The sequence below is a fragment of the Geotrypetes seraphini genome, chromosome 1, assembly GCF_902459505.1.
Source record: "Geotrypetes seraphini chromosome 1, aGeoSer1.1, whole genome shotgun sequence".
Classification (NCBI taxonomy): Eukaryota; Metazoa; Chordata; class Amphibia; order Gymnophiona; family Dermophiidae; genus Geotrypetes; species Geotrypetes seraphini.
In genome coordinates this window covers 353046093-353071529 of record NC_047084.1, presented here as the reverse complement: position 1 = coordinate 353071529, position 25437 = coordinate 353046093, and the positions used below count along the sequence as shown (strand labels likewise).

Sequence of the window (25437 nt, the reverse complement as noted above, 5' to 3'; positions counted from 1 at the left end):
AGCACAATCAAATTCATTGGAAAAACTTCAATTTGCACAGTTTTTCCAACTGGGTTTTTCTTGGCAACCCTAGAGTACACACACAAAGGTATAGGGCCCCTTTAACTAAGCTGTGTCAGATACTATCATAAGCCTAACACATCAAAATTGGCTTGATTCAGGATATGTTAAAAAGTGTTCCATGTTAGTTTTGCCATCTAAGCATGTGGTATTTATTTAGTTGGAGAGAGCAGGTCAGGGGCAGAGAATGGGCATGGAAACACTATTCAGATATTGGAATGACATCAGTGTGTGCTAACTAATGCTGGGTTTTACTGCAGAAGAGCTTTTTACCACAGGCTGGCTAGGTAAATGCTCTGACGCTCATAGGAATTGAATGAGTGTCGAAGCATTTACCTCACTGGCCCGCATTAAGAACCTCTTCTACAGTTTAGTAAAAGCAGCCCTAAATAACACAGACTTAATTTATTTATTAGAATTTATTAACCATCTTTATGAAGAAATTCACTCAAGGTGCAGCATAGCATGTTCAGTCTAACACAAAACTTATAATTTTGTTAACAGCATAAGAGTAGTAAAAAGACCAAATATAAATATAAATACAATGAATGTAATACAATTTAAAAAATATACTTATTAACAACCCTTTAATTCAAATATTAGAGATATAATACAATGTCAGCATAATACTTATGAAACATCTAATAAGCTATCCAGTCTTTTACTTCGAGTGTCACATGTATGATTATCTCCCAGTTGGTGAGCAATTATATGTGTGTGCTCTCTGCAAAGAGCTCCTGGCTATTAGAGAATGAATCCGTTCCCTTGAGACTAGAGTTGCAGACTTCAAGGAGCTGAGAGAGGCAGAGAGGTGCATAGAGGAGACCTACTGAGCAAGGGACATTTGACGCCGGCGCGCTCATAAGCTCATGGTTTGAAAAATAATAAAAAACATGCAAATTGACACTAAATGCAAAGGTTTTGTTTCCAAAATATAATTATTGTTTTTAAAGAATAAAGCATAATTGCGTTAGCCGTTGCATTAGCGGGAGAACATTATAGTTGCCAAAATGCTGGCCTTCTGATAACGTGCTCAGTTTAAGATCTCAAGTCACTCTATTATATACTTTTGGCTCAGTGTGACATCATCAGTTTGACAACCAATAAAATATCAGAGGTGGTGTTTAAAGTTAAACAAAGAAATTCCTCTACGTTCAAAAGTTTCAGAAATCATATTTGTTCTGTCCACATTCATTTCTGAATATACAGTATCCTTTTCACAAAGGTATATTAAGAGAAATAATTTGTTAAAAAGATGCTGAAATGTTCTCAGCCCTACGAACAGTGTTGAAAATTTGTCAGCCTTAGAGGAAAAGAGAAAGTGCAGGAGAAGGCAATCAAAGAGAAGGAGGGGCTGTCTCCCCCTGAGCTAACAGTTTCAAATTTCATTGTCTTTACACAGAAGCCTTCCTAGAAAAGGAGGGGCTGTCTTTCCCCTTTCCCCGTTAGTGATTGTTACAGAATCAGATCTTTGATTCTAACTTAACCATTTTATTTTAAGTACTACAAATTCATTCATACCACTCACATTCAGCACTTGCTTGGGCCCAAGCATTCCATACATTCATAACTTGATTAAATCATATTTCATAAATGTTATATCTCAGTTTAGGATATGAAATCTGATATACTTTTCCTAACCAGCCTGAGGCACATCTGGTATCAATTAGAACCACGATGCTAGAAGCTACATTTATATTCAGATTTTTATTCACCCGTTTTTCATACGCTTCTATTTGGGCGTGGCCTTAACTGACACAAATGCTTGTATCTAACTAGAGTTACCCAGAATCATACGAAAAACAGGCCCTTTTGTAGAAAAAACTCCACAAAAATACTGCACCATCATGTTCTGATATCCATTCCATTATCGTCCCATAAACATCACCCCCTACTGGCCACGAGCCACTACTGCTCACTACAGGGGCATTGTAGAAAGTCCCACCTCCAGTCTGGCAGCCCCTATGTTGCTTTGGATGAAGGAGGTCTTCTAAAAGGAGATCATCACTCTGGTGATGCAGGAAATGATCCTGTAGTCAGGACCTGCCCACCAGAAGATACAGTGCAATATCCTCTTGTGCCGAGGATCTATCTCCAGGGGCTTCAGCTCAGAAGGGAGGAGTTAGGACAGCCACTGTAGTGTGAGATTCAATCAATAGTCATGTAGATAGCTGGGTGATTGAAGGCCATGAGGATCACATAATCACTTGCCTGCCTGATGTGAAGGTAGCAGATCTCACGCATCACATAGATAAGATATTAGACAGTGCTGGGAGGAGCCGGCTGTCTTGGTAAATGTAGGTACTAATGACATAGGAAAATATGGGAAGGAGGTCTTGGACGTCATTTTTAGGCTCTTAAGTAGAAAACTAATATCCAGATACTCCAGGGTAGCATTTTCAGAAATGCTCCTCGTTCCATGCGCAAGACCCATGAGGTAGGCAGAGCTCCGAAGTCTCAGTACATGGCTGAGATGATGGTGCAAAGTTGAGGAATTTATATTTGTTAGGAACTGGGCTACCTTCTGGGAAAGGGGGAGCCTATTTTGAAAGGATGGACTCCACTTTAACAGGGATGGAACCAGGCTGTTGGCGCTAACATTTATAAAGGAGATAGAGCAGCTTTTAAACTAAGATGGAGGAAAGCCGACAGTCGCCCAGGAGCAGATGGTTTGGTGTGGAGTATCCTTCTGAAGGAGTCTGGTACTGGTTTTCCTAAGTGTTGAACTAAGTTTTCTCCTTAATAAAATGCTGAATTATGTTTAGCTGCAGACCTAACTTATCTCATGTTCTAGCCTGCCTGCCTTGGGTGTTAGCTGGGGCATTCTAACTTCTTATGGCTATCTCAGCATAAACGACATGTAACAGAAAGACTGCAGGGCCTAGATAAGTGACTTGCTAGTGACCTGCTAGTGTGAGCTGAGGACCAATGATTGTTAAGAAAAGTAACACGTGAACAGTTTTTTCTAGAATTCAGTTGTATAGCCAGAAGAATGTATAAATATCTCTGTAACGTCCTGGTTTCAGCACTTCTGAAGCCAGCTTGGAACTCGGGAGTCGCATATGTATGCTAATAAACCATCTGTGCTTTCTTCAAGTCTCTAGGTTTTTTGGCTGCCCAAAGTGACCTTTCACTTCAAAGATACTGTTGAATCAGAACATTTAGGGAATCCCAATAGAGAGGATTCAAAAATGGTGAAAGAAAACCATGAGTGCTTATGAGGGAAGCAGAGTAAAGATATCAAGTTATCCCTGTCATCTTCTCAGCGATCTGTAGATACAAGGAAAAAACACAATTTGAAGTGTCTATACACAAATGCTAGAAGTCTAAAAATTAAAGTATGAGAGTTAGAGTATATAGCACTATATACTAGAGTATATAGAATGATGAGGTAGATATAACAGGCATCTCAGAGCCCTGGTGGAAGGAGGGACAATCAATGGGACACAGTGTTATCTGGGTACAAATTATATTGCAATGATAGAGTAGATTAAATTGGAGTTGGGAGGGGGTTGCACTATATGTTAAAGAGGGAATTGAATAAAACAAATAAACATTCTGAGCAACACAGATAGCAATGCGGAATCCATATGATAGAAATTCCATGTGGGAATGGAAGGAATATACGGGTGTGGTTATACTACCATCCCCCTGGACAGAATGAGCAGACAGACGAAGAAATGTTTTCAGAGATTAGGAAAACTGGCAAATTGAGCAACAATATAATAATGGGTGATTTCAACTACCACTCAGAAGCCGTGTTTTTGATTTTTGGCTGTGCTATCCGTTTTGTAAGATGACTGAAGCAGGAAATTCCTGAAGAAGCCAGTGGGTGAAATGGGGATGTTGGAGATGATCTCTGCTTGTCATCTATGGGAAGGTTAGATTAAAACAATTGGAGATGCTGTTGAATAACAGCCTGTGAAAGATCAACGGAGGACAGATCGAAGCCAGAACAAGTTAAGTGTTTGGTTTCTTTGTCTGATGTGGGCTTTAAGGATGATTAGTCTACACTGTGTTGCTGTGTGCACTGGCATTTTTGGAGACTTTAAAGAACAAACAGTTTGAAGAGTTTTCTAACTGGGAGCTTTTTTGTGGGCCATATGAAACTTAACTGAGGCCTTTTTTTCTCCCATTTCTTGAGTCTCCAAGAAAGCTGCCTAGTAGTTTAATCTAGAGCAAATACAGTTTTTGACTGATCTTCTGGATTAAATGTGGATAAGTTATTTGAGTATTGTGATTTCAACTACCCCAATGTTGATTGGATAAATGTTACATCAGTGAGTGCTAGGGAGGTAAAATTCCTAGACATCGTAAATGACTGCTTTTTGAAGTAACTGGTCCAGGGAACAACAAAAGGGGGAGCTATTTTAGATTTGGTCCTTAGTGGAATATAGGACATAGTACAGGAGGTAACTGTGTTGGGTCCGCTGGGAAACAATGATCATAACATGATCAAATTTGAGCTGATGATTGGAGTGACGTCGCTATGGAAATCTACTGTAGCAATATTTATTTTTCACAAGGGTGACTACGATAAAATGAGGAAAATGGTTAAAATGAAGCTAAAAGGGTCTGTGGCAGTGGTCAGAAGTGTAAACCAGGTGTGGATGTTGTTTAAAAACACCATCGTGGAAGCCCAGACCAGATGTATTCCACATATTAAAAAAGGTGGAAAGAAGAGAAAACGAGAGCCGGTGTGGTTAAAAGGTGAAGTGAAAGAGGCTATTAAAGCCATGAAAAAAACATCCTTTAAAGAATGGAAAAAGGATCCCAGTGAAGAAAATAAGAGACATAAGCACTGACAAATTAGATGCAAAGCATTGATAAAGAAAGCAAAACAAGAATATGGAGAACTTGCCAAAGAGGCAGGGCAGGATTAATTCTTCAAGGGCCCCTAGGCAGAAAATAAAGATCAGCAGAAAATAAAGAGATTCAAATCAAGTTTATTAAAGGTGCTCCCAAGAACCATGCCCGATGCATTTCGCCAAACAAGGTTAGTCAATGCTAACAGAAAACCATGTCTTTCATACACACAGAACACAGATACACCCTCACCCTGTATGGAATAAGTAATCACAAACTAAAAATAGAAATATGTTCATAAAAGTTAAACTGAACTGCCAAGAAGCCAAACTGCATACAGTGAAACGCAATAGAAACAATAACACATAGCCCCCTAATACTCTGCAAAATATAAATATAGAAGATGTAAATTTGAAAATACTGACAATCATTACTTTACAAATTAACAAATAGAAATAAAACAAAAATTGAAAATAATATACCAACATATTTAAACACTGCCGCCAGCATTAAAAAAAACCCAAAAATGCTGACCACAAGATTTCTTTCACAAGTGGTTTCAGAAATCTTGCTCCCATTGAAAATTAAACTTAAACCATACCCTTCAACCTCTGCATATATCTAGAACTTGTACAGTGCACTGGATAACGAGCCAAAAAGTTATTAGGGGAAGACAAATTGAGTGCTTGATCAAGAAATACATGGTTTAAAAAATTCTTCTGCCAGTTCAACTTTTGCCCCCTTAAATATCCCCTCCAAATTGGTTTACATCAGATATAAAATAAGATTCTTTCTGAGAGGAGAGAAAAGAAGGAAGAGAACATTCTTTTTCTTATTCCTGATTCTCCCTCATTAGCTAGATCTCAAGTAGTAAAACAGATTTTATGCTGCTTATCCTAGGAATAAGCAGTGGATTTCCCCAAGCCATCTCAATATAGGCCTATGGACTTCACTTTTAGGAAATTATTCAAACCTTTTAAAAATCCCACTAAGCTAACTAATTTCACCAGATTCTCTGGCAACGAATTCCATAGTTTAATTACATGTTGTGTGAAGAAATATTTTCTCTGGTTTGTTTTAAATCTACTACTTAGTAGCTTCATTGCATTTCCCCTAGTATTTTTGGAAAGAGTGAACAAGCAATTCATATCTACCCTTTCCACTCCACTCATTATTTTACAGACCTCTATCATATTACTCCTGAGCTGTCTCTTCAAGCTGAAGAGCCCTAGCCTCTTTAGTCTTTCCTTATAAGGAAGTCATTCCATCCCTTTTATCATTTTTGTTGTCCTTCTCTGTACCTTTTCTAATTCTGCTATATCTTTTTTGAGATATGGTGACCAGAACTGCACACAGTATTCAAGATGCAGCCATACCATAGAACGATACAAGGGCATTATAACATTTTCATCTTTGTTTTCCATTTCTTTCCTGATAATTCGTAACATTCTATTTGTTTTCTTAGCAGCCACCACACATTGAGCTGAGGGTTTCAATGTATTCTCAACTATGACACCTATATCCTTTTCCTGGGCAGTGACTCCTAACACAGAATCCAGCATCACATAGCTATAGTTTGGGTTCCTCTTTCCCACATGCATCACTTTGCACTTGCTCACACTAAACGTCATCTGCCATTTTGATGCCCAGTCTTCAGTCTCACAAGGTCCTCTTGCAATTTTTCAGAATCCTCTTGCCATTCACCAACTTTGAACAACTTTGTGTCATCAGCAAATTTAATTATTTCACTAGTTATTCCAATCTCTAGATCATTGATAAATATGTTAAAAAGCATCGGTCCCAGCATAGACCCCTGGAGGACCCCACTATTTACCCTTTTCCATTGAGAAGATTGATCATTTAAACCCACTCTATGTTACGCAACACCATGCTCTGAGGAGGTCGCAGTTAGCTTCCTCTCTGGCCACCAGCCCACTTAATCCCATCTTTACTACCTACTTGGCTCTCTCCCGGGGCTCTGCCACTTGTGGCACTTACTGTGCTCCGCTTGCGTGTCTGGCTGGTGCCTCGGGGTTTTGGATGGCCTCCAAAAACCTCCAAAAAGAAAAAGATCGGGGTCGTGTGCAGGAGCCCAAGATGGCGCAGGATGCGAGCCCCGCTGGTCCGTTGTTGGCACTTGCCTGGGTGGTGGCTATTACGACCGAGGTGACCACGGCGGTTGCCTCTATTTCGGATGCCCTGTTTCACACCCTGGATTCCAAGCTGGACACGCTGCAGGGCAAACTAGAGGCTGTGAGTCGCGATCTCACCCAGTACCAGCAGCGGGTGAGCAACCTGGAAGATCGAGTCGGCAGAGTGGTGGAGACTCAGACTGCTTCAGTATGCAAGTTGGAGGCACTGGAGCAGCGCCTGGATGACTTAGAGGATCGCGCTTGCCAATACAACTTGCGCTTTGTGGGTCTTCCAGAGACCTTGCCTGACCCAGACCTTTGTGCCTTTTTTGAGTGCTGGCTGCTAAAATCCCTGGAGCTTCCGGAGGAGTTGGGCCCCCTGATGGTGGAACATGCTCACTGGCTTGGTGTGCGGCAGGGGGCAATGTGAGACCGTGGGCAATCATCTTGTGGGTCTTGAACTTTGCCCATAAAGAGGCGGTGGTATGAGTGCTTCGGGGAGGCTGCCAGCTGTCTTACCAGTCCCATCGGGTGCTCTACTTCCAGGACTATTCCTGGGGGGTGGCCCAGCAGCGGAGGAGGTTTAGCCCTATTTGTTCCTGCTTATTTGACCGCAAGATCCGCTTTGTTCTGTTATATCCAGCAAAGCTGCGAGTTACATACAAAGGCGCCACCCACTTCTATGAGACTGTGGAAGAGGCCCAGGATTTCCTTAACCAACTGGAGGATGTTGAAGGCTCCCAAACTTCAACGGCACTGTGATTGGCCTTTTACTCCTGTTTGACTTTGTTTCCTCCTGGACTGTCACTGTTTCTACCTCTGGCGCTTGAGGCTCCTCACCATCTCTACTCGCTGCTCTCTTGCCCTCCACTGTGTATGGGCCTTTGGATCCCATCGGCTCTCCGTGAGTCTTGCTCTGTCTCCGACTGCCTGACTGGAACCATTTTTGGGTTTGCCTTGCTTTTCCTGTGCCCAGTCACTGAGGCCCGCATTTGTTTTGCTCAACGACAACTTCTCCAGGACCTGCTGCTAGGTACTGGGCTTCAGTTGTGGACAGTGGCTACTGCTGGGGTCCCTGCACTTTAGTAACTGTCCTTCCTTGCAGTGCATGGACTTTCTTGACTTGCCTCGCATTTTGGCCCATGCTGCAGACTCCTGCCTGGGGACCCTTCCTCGCTTAGTTTGCCTTCCCTCAGCCTGCTGTCTGGGATCCCTTGTTGCCTTCTGCTGTGAGGCTTGCTGCCAGGATGGGCCTCGTGGATTCTGGTTGACTTTACTGAGCCTTATAGTTGGGCCAGGTTAGGCCCATGTGCCTAAGGCCCTGCCCACAGGAGGGGCCTAAGGCTCCCGGGCCTATTCTGATTGGCCCATGCTGCAGACTCCTGCCTGGGGACCCTTCCTCGCTTAGTTTGCCTTCCCTCAGCCTGCTGTCTGGGATCCCTTGTTGCCTTCTGCTGTGAGGCTTGCTGCCAGGATGGGCCTCGTGGATTCTGGTTGACTTTACTGAGCCTTATAGTTGGGCCGGGTTAGGCCCATGTGCCTAAGGCCCTGCCCACAGGAGGGGCCTAAGGCTCCCGGGCCTATTCTGATTGGCCCAGGTGCCTCAGACCCCCACCTGTGGGCGGGGTTTCTGCCGGCTGGCCTGCCAGACTGGCGGGCTTGGCACCCGTCTGTCTGGCCAACGTTGAAGGCACGGGGAAGGGGGGCTGGGGGTGTCGTGGGGTCGGCGGGGAGGTTGCAGGTTGCCAGGGGAGCTGTTCGGGAGTTCGGGGGGGCGGTCATTGGGTGAGGGGGTTGTGTCGAGGGCAGAAGAGCCTGGGATCCCTCCTGCCTGTATTGTAGTAGGGGATGGGGGTAGGGGGTCACCGGGGCCAGGAAGGCTTGGGCTCCTTCCTGGCCATATCGAGTCGGGGGGGGGTCGCCGGGGCCAGGAGGTCTTGGACTCCTTCCTGGCCATATCAAGTCGGGGGGGTCGCTGGGGCCAGGAGGGCTTGGGCTCCCAACTGGCCATATCGAGTCGGGGGGGGGGGGGTCGCCGGGGCCAGGAGGGCTTGGGCTCCCTCCTGGTCATATCGAGTCGGGGGGGTCACCGGGGCCAGGAGGGCTTGGGCTCCCTCCTGGCCCGATCGTACTCGGCCGGGGGGGGGGGGGCACGATCGCCAGGGCAAGAGGACTTGGGCTCCCTCTTGCCCCGACATTGTCGGGGGTGCCGCGGCTGCCACGGGCAAGGAGGGCTTGGGCTCCCTCTTGCCCCGATATCGTTGGGGGTCCCGCAGCTGCCGCGGGGCAAGAGGGCTTGGGCTCCCTCTTGCCCCGATGTTGTCGGGGGTGCCGCAGGTGCCTGGGGCAGGGGGGCTTGGGTTCCCTGCTGCCCCGATGTTGTGTGTGTGTGTGTGGGGGGGGGGGGGGTTGGTGTGGAATCTGTAACCGGTGTTGTTTTTGACAGACATCGGTTACAAAATCCAGCTTTTAGGCGAAGGACTGGCTCCTTCTTCACCTAAAAGCCCTTGTGTTGGACATTTTGGGCTTATGCGTTTTTTTGGCTCATTATGGGGTATAAGTGTAGACGTCATGGGGGTGTACTTGTAGACGTAGTGGTTGGCTAGGCGTTTAAACAGCTGAATGTAGAGGCAGGCCATTATCAAACAAGGATGCTTGTTTTGGTTATGGACACTTTCCCTGATTCTGCTTTCAACGTTTAAGGCCTTAGACCAAAAAGGGACTTAGAGGTTTTTTTTTTTATTATGCCCCTCTATGTTAGTAAGGTTCGGAAGGCATGCGATCAAGAGTTGCTTTGTTTATCCGGCCAACTGATGAAAGCTCGCCGTGCTTTTGTTGTCCAACCCACCCTGATTAATAAACAGAATTTATTGTCTTTGCAAACGGCACTAAATGAGATTTTACATGAACGGGCTTCTCGATCTATTGCCTATTACATATACTGCTTATATGGTCATGGAAATAAGGGGGGACGCTTTTAGCCCGTTTGGTTTCACAGAGGGAGAGGAAGATCTTGCAACTTCGGGCCAGAGGCTTGGATCCGGTTACGGGTGACCCTGCCATCTGTGAGGTCTTTCGCCGTTTCTATGCTAACCTTTATGCTCCACCCCCGGATCTGGGGCTCCCAGGAGGAACTTTATTTGGATGGCATTGACCTTCCGTATCTTACTGAGGGACAGCTGGAAAGATTAAATATGCCTATTGGGGTTGGGGGAGGTGGAGCTCGCTATCACTCAAAGTTCTAATCTGAAGGCTCCTGCCATAGATGGTTATAGGGCTGAGATTTATAAACTTATGAAACCTGAAATAGTGTCGCCACTGGTCAATATGTTTAATGTGATGGTCAACGCCAAAGCGATGCCCGAACACCTTAATGTGGCTCAAATTATAGTTCTTCCGAAGCCTGGGAGGGACCCTACCCTCCCAGAATCTTATCGTCCTATCTCACTGCTCAATTTCAATGTCAAGCTTTGGGCTAAGATTTTGGCCAATCGGCTAGCCCAGCTCTTGCTGCTTCTTCTTCATGAGTCTCAGGTGGGTTTTGTTAAGGGTCGTTCAGTGGCGAAAAACTTGCAGAAGATCTTGATCTCTTTAGAATATAGCACTCGAATTGCGTCACCTTCTTTACTTATTAGCTTCAATGCTGAGATGGTGTTTGACCATGCTAGGTGGGATTATTTGTTTGCTACTTTGATCAAGTACAGTCTTCAGGGCCATTTTGTCTTGGCTATCCGCGTGCTTTATGGTACTCCCCAGGCCACTTTGTGGGTTAACACCTGTAGGTCATCATTATTTGAGATTCATAGAGGAACCCAACAGGGTTGTCCTCTGTTCCCTTTATTGTTCGTATTGGCCCTTGACCCGCTTCTTCGTGATATTTACTTGAACCCGGATGTTAAGGGGTCACCCTGGGGACTCAGAGTTTTAAACTAGCAACTTTTGCGGACGATCTTTTGGCTCATCTGATGGACCCTATCCACTCTTTGCAGGCTCTTTTGGAAGCTATTAGAGAATATGGTGATTACACTGGCTTTTGTTTGAATTTGCTTAAATCTGAAGCACTCCCATCCTCTTTGGCTTTGAAAACTCGGTGGGGCGCTTCCTTTCCCCTGTGGTGGGCTATGGGCTCTTTTAAATATTTGGGGGTATATCTCTCGATCTCTACGACACAACTCTATTCACTTAATGTTTCTAAGCTTTTGGCGGCTACCAGGGTTCTGCTTGAGGTCTGGAGAGATCTCCCTTTAACCTTGATGGGCCGTATAGCCTTGATTCATTTGGTGATTTTCCCCCGTTGGCTGTATGTGTTGCAAACTTTTCCACTTCGCCTCTTGAAGAAGGATCTCTCCTGATTGAACCGGTTATTGTCTCGCTTCTGTTGGCAGTCTCATAAGCCGAAAGTGCATTTTCATTATTTAGTGGGTGGATGGATGCAGGGGGGATTTGGCCTTCCTGATTTCGGTCTCTATAATGATGCTTGTTTGCTTCGACATCTGAAAGATTGGTTGCAAGGTACACAACAATATACTCCCTTGGATTTTGAACAGGCTTTTTATGCTCCTCATTCTTTATCTAGTCTGTTACATTTGCCTGCTAAAGAGCTTTTTGTCCTGTTCCGTCCAAGTGTTCTTTTGAAATCTATGCATGCTATGTGGGGCAGTTTGATCAGTAGGTTGGGAGGGGACCCCCGAGTGAAAAATCAATTACCTATACATGGGAACTCGGCCTTTATACTGGGCCAGGATAATCCTGCTCTTCATAATTGAGCTGAGCAAGGAATTACTCTTGTGGAAAACTTGTTGACCGAGGAGGGGAGTTTGAAACTCCTTGCTGCTTTTGGTGATCGCTTGGGTAGGTCCTGGGGGTACGCCTTCGGGTTTTCCTTAAGGGGGTGGCACTCTGTTCTACCTTGGTGTCAGCGTTGTATAGGGCCCTCTCAGAATTTGCATGCCCTAAATATATCACATGGATACAGGGGAACTGGATGCCCTCCGGGGGTCCCTCGTTTTAATTACAGGAGCGATGCTTAGAGGATGTTATGTTAGAGTGATTTATAGAGCCTATTATACTCAGGTCCAACTACATAAAGTGGGGGCATCAATTCACCCCTCTGTCTGAAATGTGGTCGGGACCCCAATACTTTTGATCATTCCTTTTGGGACTGTTGGACAATATAAGCTTTTTGGAAATCCATAGTCCATTATTTCCAGGGCTTATTTTGGAGCCCAATTTCGGATACTGTGAAGCAATTGGTTTTGGATCTCCCTGGGGCTTTCTGCGGTCTCTTCAGGGGGTGGTCACCAATGGTGTAAGGCAAGGATCTCAAAGTCCCTCCTCGAGGGCCGCAATCCAGTCAGGATTTCAGGATTTCCCCAATGAATATGCATGAGATCTATTAGCATACAATGAAAGCAGTGCACGCAAATAGATCTCATACATATTCATTGGGGAAATCCTGAAAATCTGACTGGATTGCGGCCCTCGAGGAGGGACTTTGACACCCCTGGTGTAAGGTGTGTCTTCTTGCTTGCAAATGCATTTTGCAATCCTGGACTGTTTCTGAGCTTCCCTCCTATTGGACTTGGAGATATTTGGTCCATAATTTGGCCACCTGGGAGGCCCAGGAGGTGGTTGGTCATTAAAATTAGCTACCTGCTAATTTGAGGAGCCTATCTGGCTTCCTTACCTCCTAGAGGTCATAGCCTCCTTTTGAATCCTCTCGCCTAGCTTTCCTGGTGTTCCACGAACTCGCTCATGGGGTCAGTCACTGCCAACCCCTTTTTTACTTGTGCCTTTTTTTCCTTTCATTTTCTTCTTAGGGGGGGGCTGCACTGGGGGATCATGGTGGACGGGTTGGGTTGGGGGGACAGAGGGATGAGTTTTCCATTATAGTTATTGCCGCATAATTGTGTATTGTTGGATGTTGCTTCTCATGATCTTGTATTCTTTTGTTCTTTGTATTTTTCACATTCACAATAAAAAAGATTTGAACATAAACCCACTCTCTGTTTTCTATCTTTCAACCAGTTCTCAATCTATAAAAGGGCATTACTTCCTATCACATGACTTTCTAATTTCCTCAGAAGTCTTTCATGAGGTACTTTGTCAAATGCCTTTTGAAAATCCAAATACACAATATCAACCAGTTCACTTTTATCCAGATGTTCATTTACCCCTTCAAAGAAATGCAGTAGATTGGTGAGGCAAGATTTCCCTTGACTAAAACCATGTTGGTTTTCGCTCATTAATCCATACTTACTTATATGTTCTGTCATTTTGTTCTTTATAATAGTCTCTACCGTTTTGCCTGGCACTGATGTCAGACTTACTTTCCTATAATTTCCCAGATCACCTCTGGAACCCTTTAAAAAAATCAGCGTCATGTTGGCCAACCTCCAGTTGGCGTCATGTTGGCCAACCTCCAGTTGTTTTTTTTTAAAGAAAAATAACAAATTACTAACAATAGTTCTGCAAGTTCATTTTTCAATTCTATCAGCACTCTGGGATATATACTGGTGATTTGCTACTGTTCAGTTTGTCAAATTGACCCATTACATCATCCAGTGTTACAGAGATTTGTATGAGTTTCTCTGATTCATCAGAATTAAATACCATTTCTGGAATCAATAACTCTCCCACATCTTCCTTGCTGAAGACCAAGGCAAAGAATTCATTTGTCTCTCCTCTATGGCCTTGTCTTCCCTGGGAATTCATTTTATTCCTCTGTCATCTAGTGGTTCAACCAATTCTCTTCCCAGCTTCTTGCTTTTAATATACCTTAAAAAAAGCCTTTTATACTTCTACAGTTTTTAAGCTTGAACATTGTGCTAGAGATAGTTTCTGGCAGGCAGAGAAGGGTCTGGCTTTTCATTCCCATCAACCCTTAGCTTATACTCCTAATAATCCTTATAATCTTAATTTATAGTCAATTATTCTACACTATGAACCAAATAAAAAACACACCAAAATGTTTTTTGTCATATTTTCCACAGAGCTTGGCTGATTCTTATGAAATTTAGTGTGTTGTGTCCTTAATGAAGTTGATGTAAAATGTTATAAATACTTCACACCACAACCTTGTGAAATTAATTGTGAACTGAATAAAAACACATCAAAATGTTTTATGGCATAACTTACAAAAAAATGTAAAGTCAAAAAGTAATGTTTCAGTTAATTAGATGTTTGAAGTGCGCTCTGTTTGCATGAAGGCATGTCCTCAGCATTGGCCACCACTGATCTATGGACTTGCCAATGATGTTCTGCTTCAGTTCAGCCCCAACAGAGATGAGGTATTATTTAAGGTCTTCAACATCATATATCGCTGTATGGTAGACACGTTCCTGTATCAGCCCCCCAGATCCAGTAGTCAACTGGGTTTAGGTCTGGTGAATTCGCAGGCCAGAGGTCTGGACCAATGAAATCTGAGGTCTTCCAATGTAGCAGTTCTATGGTGTCCTTTGCCCGATGTGATGGAGCATTGTCCTGTTGGAAGATAAAGTAGGCTCCCGACATGTGACGGATCGCTGGCAACAGCTTCTGCATCAAGAAGATGTCCCAGTAGCATGCACCATTGATCTTAACCCTAGGATCAATGAAGAACAGATCTGTGAATCAGAGTTTTGAGATTACAACTGAGACCATGATTGATTGGCTGAAGGTCAGGCGGATCCGTAGTAGGCATTTGACATTACCCTCACACTTCATTGTTGTTGAAGGTATGTACAGGCAATCATTTTGTGTGTTAATCGGTGGAGCTACTATAATTATTTTTTCATCTTGTAAACCAGATGAAGCTGGTACCTGGTCAAAATCTGCTTGCACCATTTCAGGTGTGTGTCTTTGTTGTGTAAAGTTAACTTTTGGGTACAACACTTTTTAAGACACTAATTTCAGATCATCATGAATTATTCTAACCACAGTTGTCTGGCTTATTCCTGCTTCTCTTGCTATTTGGCGAGTTGATGGTGTTTTTACAGTGCGGCCTCCTAGCTCAGTACAAGATTTTGTACAACATAAATGTGCTTATTTGCAAATCGAGCAAGTCATCCACTGCCTAGCTTACGATCTGTAGTGCCGGTTGTTCAAATCTTGCGTAGCAGGATATCAAAGCTGTTTTTAAAGCTGTTTTTGCTTCAAACATTCTGTGGGAACTCTTTCAACAATTGATGACTGCTGTAACCTTTCAGCAGTACCAAGTTCTTTATCAGAATTCGATCTTCTGCAGTGAAAACCATTTTTATATAGAGACTGTTTACAAACTATAATCTGCTTCTGCATGTATCCCATATAACAATTAATTTTCACAAGGTAGTGTTGTGGTGCAGTGGAAAATATTTACATTTTACATCAACTTCATTCAGGACACAATGCACTAAATTTCATAAGAATCAGCTGAGTTCTGTGGAAGATCCAACAAAAAACATTTTGGTGGGGTTTTTTTTCAGTTCACAGTGTAATTAGGACAACAGGAGAACTCTTTATTACATATTCTTATATTTCGTTACCTGCTCAGAATCAAACACTAAGGGCTCCTTTTACTTCGCCGCGTTAGGGCTTTAATGCACAGATTAGCGCACACTACATTGCCACACACGCTAGACCTTAACGCCAGCATTGAGCTGGTGTTATTTCTAGCCGCGTAGCACGGGTTTAACGCACGCTAAAATGCTGCGTGCACTAGAAATGCCATCGCAGCTTAGTAAAAGGTGCTCTAAATAAACATACAATATAATCCTATGGCTCTCTAAGAAACAAACACTAAATAAAGCATAGAAAATAGTCCTAAGGCTCTCTTTACTAGTCTAATATGTTCCTAGCTGTTTAATAGAGTTTAATTAATTAATCAACTCAATAATAAGATGCAGATAGTAGTCCAGCAAGCAAGAAGGGTGCTATACTTTTTGAGCTTTCTCCTCAATGTTGGCCATACACATTTTTGTGTCCATTATTAGGAGTGGAGTTTTTTAACAAAGCCTAACTGAGGTTTTTTTCTCCACTTCTTTTTCTTTTGCCTTTTTTACCTTTTTCTTGTTCTGTTTCGTTGGATTGTGCAGGAGTGTATGAAACAGTGGGAGTATTTTTGAATGGCACTGACTATTGAGTAGAGGTTTGAAGTTCAACATTTTTCAGTATATGTACTGAGTGTAAAATTTGTTGTTTGATTATCTGGTGAACACACTCGGGTCTCTTGAGGAATAGATAGTGATTTCAATTGCCCCAAAGTTCTTAGGAGAATGAGTGCGTTCTTAAATCAAACTTCAATCAAAATATCCACTCATATATAAGACTTAAACAACTACAACTGTATATTAGATTATTCACTACTTATTTATTTTATGTCAGTACACTATGCACATATACCCTAAATACCTAAAAATAAGAGAGAAAAGAAAAGGGAAAAAATGGGGGAAAAGACCTCAGATGTGCTTCATAAGTCTAAAAAAACTCCCATTATCCTCCAAACATTCTTCTTTTCAATAGGTTTAATTGTCCTTTCAGTGATTCAATATTTTAAGGTTTCAATAAACACTAAAGCACAGTACAAGTGAGCCGTCAGCTACTAAATGCTATGTACAGTTCCACGATCACATTAAGTACTTAGCTTGTAGTCTCAAATCTATCCGGTTGCCGTGTCTCAGAATTCATTAATCGCTGAAACTTGCCTCACTGATTTTCACACACAACCGTACAAACACCCGCTGCAACTTGCCATACCAACTTTCACACACAACAGTGCAGAGATCTGACAGGATTTCCTCACTCGGCTGCATCAGTAATCTTCTACTCCAAATCAAAAAAATGCTATGACTTGTGCAAAACTGGTCATTTGCTGGAATCCCAGGCTGGAATTGTATATTACTGCTACCCCCCTCCTCTCTTCCCCATTCTATTTTGGAGCATGATGTGGTAGTCTGGTGGGCATGCTTTCCTGATAATGACCCCACTGTTATCTGTAAGCCAAGATTCTGTTATCACCAGGAAATCCAATTTGTGTTCCTTAGGTCTGCAATCTGTATTCCGCGTCATTATAAATACAATAGCACCTGCTCAATACAGTAAGATTTTCAAATATGCATGAAAAAATGGATGGCTTACACACTTAAAGCTGTATCCATTATGTTTCTCAACAACCTTCTCTCATATGGTCTTCAGCGGCATCACCACGGACTCAGTAAACTTTCATAGTCCTTGGCTTTATGTGTCAGCTCTTCGTCGGACCATTCTAATATTTATTTTGATATTACATTTATAATTATTTCTTTTTTATGTATAGTGAAAAAGTACTTAGCTGGGTGGTTGAATTCAGGGATATTAGGCCAACATGTTTCACCTTTACGGTTTTCTCAAGGCAATAATCCCTGACTGCTTACATCCATTACTTTAGACCACAGCTACCATTAGATTTACGGATTACCATTTAGATTTACCATTAGATTTACGGATTTACGGAATTTCCTTTGTTCGCCTTCAAAAGGGGCAGGACAATAAGCCAAGTTCTTAAGCAGAAGAGAGAAAGAGAAGAGGAGGAGAATGAATGGGGCATACATGAAGGGTGTCATTACTGCCAATGGTGTGATTTAACATCAGAAGGAAGTCATTGTCGGGATCCCCAAATGGGACATATCATCAGGGCCAGAACAGCAACAAATTGCAAGTCTCTCAGAGTTGTCTATATTATAGTATGCCCCTGTGGCTTAGTCTATGTGGGACACACTAAACGTTCTATTCAGATCCGTCTGAATGAACACAAGTCCCGTATACTTACAGGTTCTCTGCAGGCTCCACTTGTTCAGCATTGGGCATAAAAACAACATACTGTTGCCCAATTGCATTGGAGGGTGATTGACAGCGTACAAGTAGGGAGGGAAGAGAGGCTGAATTATTTAGAACAGAGATGAATATACTGCCTTAACACAGTAACCCCAAAGGGATTAAACCTAGAACTGGAATGGTCTACTTTACTTTAAAGTGACAGGAGAGTTCTATAGATTCAGGTCATCTATAATCTATTCTTATAAAAATATTTTACTTTTTCGTTTGTGGTCCCGCTGAGTTGATGATGTATATTTTACATGAGCACCAGCTGGACCCAATGTAGGATATTTAAACTGCTGTTGAGGGGTGCTAGTGAGCTTCAAGAGAGATGGCAGCTTGAATTAGAGCTCCGGGAACGCATAGCGATAAAATCAAGAGAACTCTCACTAATCTTTATCTAATCCGACCTTGATTGCATATTTCTCTTTCTAAAGGCAAGCTGACCTCAGTTCTTGCAAATGTCAGCAAACGGACTAAAATTGATCCTCCCTCTCCGTCGAAACAACCGAGCCCTAAATATGATGATACTTCCACGGCTATGATTTTGGAAGAACTTCGTGCCATGAAAGACATGGTCTCTGAGATGAACACCAATATTGAGGACATCAAGCAAGATATCTCCACAATGAAAACAGATTTGCTTCATTTCCGCACCAGAGTGGAGTCCTTAGAATTTAAACAACGTGCTAAGGAAGAAAATGTTAAAGACATGCAGCGCCATCTTAAGCACGTGGTGCAACTGGAAAAAGACCTGGATGAAGCTAATAATAGGGCCCGAAAACAGAATTTTCGGATCCCTGGCTTATCGGAAGGGAGAGAGGGTCAAAATTTAATAAAGTTCTTGCATGATACTTTGCCTACCTTCCTGGATATCACCTTTTCTCAGCCCTTTGAGATTGAATCGGCTCATCGCGTCAACACGCAGTGCTCTGCTAAGGATAACTTTCCGAGACCGATCATCGTGAGCCTTCTCTGCTTCAATCAGACCCTCGAAATCATGCAGAAGGCGAAATTGAAAGCTCCCTTGAAGTTTGAAGGTCGCAACATTATGTTTGTGCCAGATCTGAGCAAGGCTTCTGCCCGTCAACAAAAGCAACTTCTCGAGTACAGGCCTTGCTTTAAAACCCTCAATGCTCACTTTGGCATGTTCTACCCTGCCCGCATGTGGGTAACCATTCAAAATCGCACTAAGGATTTCACTGATCCCAATGCTCTCGGCGACTTTCTGGAATCCATCTCACCGAGTACCATCGACGCCACTTGAGAGTCTTGAGACTTAATTTCCTGCCATTTCTTTATACTTTATAATTGCCTTTTCAGGTTTCTTACGATACTATACCGTGGTTGCCTGTTTTCTTTTGCAGCGACATTCGCCTGAAGTTGAATTTCTACTTATCTGCCTTAGTTGATCCATTAGCGCCTTGCAGTATGATTATTGGGGGGTTTTTTGTTTTTGATTTTGGTTTACCTCTCGATTATTATCTTTCTCGCTCGTTCCTTCTTTCTCTTTCTATTAACTGCTTTTACTTTCTTTTTTTTTAATCATTCCTCTCTGCTTTTTAGACTACTCACTCTGATATATACTCTCTTGTCGGTCAAGCAAACTGTGTTCTTGAGCTGCTTCATGACTTTTTCTTGCTGCTCTACTTACCTAGACTGCATTAAAGATGTTTTTCTTTTCACTAATTGCCTTTTCTTATGATAATAGTATTTCAAGTGTGTTCATACTGATTACTATCTAAGATTGCTATGCTTATCCTGGTGTTCTGTTCATTCCTGCTCTCTCTCTCCCTCACTGACCCGTTGGTCTTCTCCTTATACAACGTGTTTTTTTCCTTTGTATAAGGGGATTCAGTTTAATGGAAGTGCATTTGTTTCATGGTTTAAATGTACAGTGCAAGTAACTGTTGATTTTCATTGTTCACATGCCTTTGAATTGTGTTTCACTTAATGTTAAAGGTTTGAATAACCCTTTAAAGCAGATCAAAATACTTCAATACGTGAATCAATTTCAACCGGATATAGTGTTGTTACAAGAAACCCATCTTGGCACACCAGAAGCCTCCAAATTCACTGTCTCCTGGGCACTGCCTCCTATCTTCTCGCCAGCTACTGACAAACGAAATGGTGTCATTACACTAATTAGAAAGCACCCTGATTTAACTATATTAGATCAAGCTCACGACACTGAGGGCAGGTGGGTGAAGACCATTATTCATATCCAAGCCACTGAATTGTCTATCTTTAATATATATGCACCGAATATTGATTGCCCTGATTTTTTCCACAATCTGGCCGACTCTATAACTCTGGAGGGGTCAATGCCTATTATTCTTGGAGGAGACTTTAACCTTGTCTTGCAACCAGAACTGGATCGTAAATCATTAGCTCCTTATAAGGTTACCAAGGCTTGGACAACATTTCAAGATATACTTAACCAATTAAATCTTTGTGATCCATGGAGGATTTTACACCATAAATTGAGCAAGTACACTTTATTTTCTTCTCCACACTCTTCATTTTCAAGAATAGATTTTTCCTTGATCTCATCATCCTTGTTACCCTGGGTCTCTGTGGCAGACATTAAACCCATCACTGTGTCCGACCATGCTCTTATAACTTTATCTATTAAAAATGTTGAGCTTCCGCCTATGAGACCTTGCTGGTGCTTTGACTCCACATTACTAGAAGACCCTGAATTTGTGGACTACATCTCTACTCATATACAAGACTTCTTCACTTTCAATACTACTGACCAGGTCAGTCAGACCACCCTATGGGACACTTTCAAAGCCTACCTTAGCGGTGTAATTTCCTTTAAATCTAAACGTACCAAACTCTATAAGAAAGATCTCACTGATTCATTCACTTGAAACAACCCACTGTTCTAATCTGTCTGATGTCTCTACGATGGAAAAATTGAGATCTGTTAGACTTCGCTATAACAACCTATTGGCTAATTCTGCGGGTAAAACCTTATTCATGAAAGAAGCTACAATACTATGCAGAACATGATACCGCTGGTCACTTGTTGGCCAACTATTTAAAAGCACAATCTGAGCGTACTTACATCACATCAATTAATGCTAAAGATGGACAAGTTCTGACTGATGGTTCAAAGATTCTTGCTAGATTTCATGAATATTATACTGAGTTATACTCCTCCCAAAAACCGGTCTTACATGATGTTCGACAATTTCTTCAATCTTTGCAGAGTCCAACAATTGATGCTACTGATAATGATGTTTTCTGCTCACCCATTACAGATGCTGAAATTGCTGAATCTTTAGAAGCGATGGCCAAACATAAAACACCTGGCCCAGACGGTTTTCCGGTGGAGTTCTACTCAGCATTTCAATCATTGTTACTTCCTAAGTTGTGAGATCTCTTCTTACATCTGATTGAATCGCAAGCGGTGTGTGGCACCTTTACTGAGGCTGTGATTGTGGTATTACCAAAACCTGGCAAGGATAAACCGCAAGTCCAAAGTTATAGGCCTTTATCCATGATAAATGTGGACGCCAAGCTATACGCGAAGATTCTTGCTGGGAGATTGCAAAGACTATTACCTAAGCTGATCTCTGAAGAACAAACTGGTTTCATGCAGGGTCGCTTGTCTCATGACAATATAAGACTTTTCTTTAATATCCTTCATAGAGTGGAAACTTTGGACTCTCCTCATGTCGCCAACGGGTTAGACGCTGAAAAGGCGTTTGACCATGTGGAATGGCCTTTTCTTTTTCAAGTTTTATCTCATTTTGGTTTCTCTGAATCTGCCATCAACAGGATTAAAGTCCTATACACTGCTCCATCAACTAGAATTCTCATCAATAACCAACTGTTGGAGGCTTTTCATCCCAAGCGTGGCACTCGACAGGGGTGTCCAGTGTCACCACTTTTATTCAATTTCGCACTGGAGCCCTTGCTTCTCAGTATTAGAAACAACGTCAATATCCATGGTATCATTATGGACTCAGTTACTGTGAAATACTCTGCATATGCAGACGATATTCTCCTCTACACTACTCCTCCTTCTCTTCCACATTTACTGGACACAATACAAAGGTATGCCACAGTCTCTGGATACAAACTAAACCATTCGAAGTCTGAAATTTTACCTCTCAATCATCCAGAAATCAGACATGAACTTGATCTTTTTGGCTTTTCTTGGTCTGATACGACGCTGAAGTACTTGGGCATCTTCTTTGCTCTAACAATTGCTTAAATCCTAGTGCTTAATGCATCTAAGCTGTCTTCACTGATTAAAGATCTTCTATCTCGATGGTCACCTTTACGCCTCTCCTGGTGGGGATGTTTGAGCACCATAAAGATGATGGTGGCCCCCCAAATGAATTACTTTCTGAACATGATAGCAATACATGCCAGATGCAGATTGGGACACACTCTCCGCGACTACGGGTAGCACCAGAAGAATATTAAACTCCATAAAGGGCGCACGTCTCAAGCAATTGGTATTGGAACCCACCAGTGACAAGGCGTTACTAGACCTGGTTCTCACCAACGGAGATAGCGTCACGGAAGTCTCAGTAGGAGAAACACTGGCCTCCAGCGACCATAATATGGTTTGGCTCAACCTCAAGAAAGGATTCCCGAAAACAAACACAGCAACAAGGGTTCTCAACTTTAGAGGCACAGACTTCAACCGCATGGGAGATTTCGTCCATGAGGAGCTACATAAACAAGCAAAAACTGATAATGTGGAGGATATGTGGTCGTCTCTGAAGTCCATACTACACGAAGCAACAGACCGATACATAAAGACTGTAAGTAAACGCAGGAGAAACAAAAGACCCCAATGGTTCAGTAAAGAAATTTCAGACCTAGTTAAACAGAAAAGAGACGCTTTTATCGCCTACAAATATTTAGGCAGAGAGGGGGCAAAAGAGGACTATCTAGACAGATCTAAAGCTGTCAAAACAGCAGTCAGAGAGGCCAAACTCCGACTGGAGGAAGAGCTAGCACGGAAAATTAAGAAAGGGGATAAATCTTTCTTCAGCTATATTAGCGACAGAAAAAGAAACAAAGATGGGATAGTACGCCTGAAGCAATCGGACGGTAACTTTGCAGAATCAGACTCTGTGAAGGCAGAATTACTAAACCAATACTTCTGTTCAGTGTTCACCCGCGAAGCGCCGGGAGCTGATCCACAGCTGCAGACGGGAGATAACCGGAAAGACCCGTTTCAGGATTTCGAATTTACGCCCAGTAGTGTCTACAGCGAACTTTTAAGACTCAAAGTAAACAAAGCCATGGGACCAGATAACCTACACCCCAGATTGCTCAGGGAGTTAAGGGAAGTCCTGGCAGAACCATTATCTGTTCTTTTCAATCTTTCCCTAAGCACAGGAAGGGTCCCATTAGACTGGAAAACAGCCAACGTAATCCCACTCCACAAAAAGGGCTGCAGGACAGAGACAGCAAACTACAGACCAGTGAGTCTCACGTCTATAGTGTGTAAACTCATGGAAACACTGATCAAACAGAATATTGACACAATCCTAGATGAAGAAAAACTGCGTGATCCACACCAACATGGGTTCACCCGGGGTAGATCCTGCCAATCTAATCTGATTGGCTTTTTTGACTGGGTTACCAGACAACTGGACGCCGGAGAGTCACTGGACGTGGTATACTTGGACTTCAGTAAAGCATTTGATAGCGTCCCTCATCGAAGATTACTGAACAAGCTGAAATCGATGGGATTAGGAGACATTCTAACTACATGGGTTGGGGATTGGCTGAGCGGTAGACTACAGAGGTTAGTGATAAACGGTACCCCATCCAAAGCATCGGACGTGATCAGTGGAGTGCCGCAGGGATCGGTCCTGGGTCCGATCCTATTCAATTTATTCATAAGAGATATGACGAAAGGACTTAGAGGAAGGGTATCACTGTTCGCCGACGATGCCAAACTTTGCAACATAGTAGGCAGATGCGTATTACCTGATAATATGACACACGACCTACTGCTGCTGGAACAATGGTCAAAAACTTGGCAGCTAGGCTTCAATGCTAAAAAATGCAAGATAATGCACTTGGGCAGGAGAAACCCCCGTAGAACTTATGTACTAAATGGTGAGACCTTGGTTAGAACTATGGCGGAACGCGATCTAGGAGTGATCATTAGCGAGGATATGAAGGTTGCCAATCAAGTGGAGAAGGCTTCCTCCAGGGCAAGACAAATGATGGGGTGTATCTGTAGAGGTTTCGTCAGCAGGAGACCTGAGGTTCTGATGCCGTTGTACAGAGCCATGGTGAGGCCTCACTTAGAGTACTGTGTTCAGTTTTGGAGCCCACACTACCGAAAGGACGTGCTGAGGATCGAGTCGGTTCAACGAACAGCCACCAGGATGGTCATGGGGCTCAAGGATCTCACGTATGAAGAAAGACTAAAGAAGTTGCGGCTGTACTCACTTGAGGAAAGAAGAGAACGGGGAGATATGATTGAAACGTATAAGTACATCACGGGACGCATCGAGTCAGAAGATGATATCTTCTGGCTCATGGGACCCTCAACCACCAGAGGGCATCCGCTGAAAATCAGGGGAGGGAAGTTTCATGGCGATCCCAGGAAGTACTTCTTCACCGAAAGAGTGGTGGATCATTGGAACAGACTCCCACCCCAGGTGATAAAGGCCAGTAGCGTAACGGATTTTAAGAAAAAATGGGATACTCACGTGGGATCTTTAAGGGAGTAAATTCAGGGGGGGGGGATACTTGGAATGGGCAGACTTGGTGGGCTATAGCCCTTTTCTGCCGCTTTTTCTATGTTTCTATGTTTCTATGTTACTATTCCCGAACGCCTTATATTCCTCCATTGAAAAACAGCTAACTACCTTTTTATGGTGTTCTAAGCCTTCTAGAATTACGTTGGACAAGTTAAAAGCTAGCAAGGACTGTGGGGGTGTCAATTTTCCAGATTTTCATAACTATCACTCTGCTTTTATAATGCAACAAACTTCGTTTTGGATCACTCCTGTACCTTCCAGTTATAGACCTGTGTGGCTCCATTGGGAATCTCTTCGCTATTGCGGATCTTCCTCTCCAACTCATTCCCTTTCAACACTGCAATAACTCAGATAATCCAATAATTTGCAGTGCAAAACAAACTGTCTCAAGAATTGAGTGTTTCTCCAAATTAACTTGGTCACACACTATGTCTGCACCATTTTGGAACAATAACAACTTTCGGATCAACAAAGAAATTCTGCGTTGGAAAGATTGGCAATTGTGTGGTATCCATATGATGAAGGACCTTAGTGATGAAACATCCTGGCTGCCATTTGACCAGCTGCAACAACGATATTCTCTCTCTACCACCCAACATTTCAAATGGATACAGTTGATTCATTGCTTGACCACATTTATGCGCAAGACACCGATATCATCTGCTGCTCCAAGTGTGCTGGTGAAAGTCTTGAAATTTCATGATACATCTGGCTGTGCCTCGAAATGGTATAAATGGTTGCAGGTGGAACAATTTATGCACCCGATTGGTACGGAACATACTTGGGAATTTGATTTACAGATTCCACGGGATTCTTTAGTTTGGTCACAAGTATGGCTTTCACTGCTGCGCATCTCTTGTTCATCTTCGCTGAGA

At 42.9% G+C, this 25437-nt stretch overlaps 1 protein-coding gene across 23 annotated transcripts in view; it reads right to left on the bottom strand.

Annotated features, from left to right (window-relative positions):
• Positions 1-25437, bottom strand: part of CCDC158 (coiled-coil domain containing 158) — a 1147529-nt gene that overhangs the window by 274003 nt on the left and 848089 nt on the right. The gene's annotated exons all lie outside the window — the stretch shown is intronic.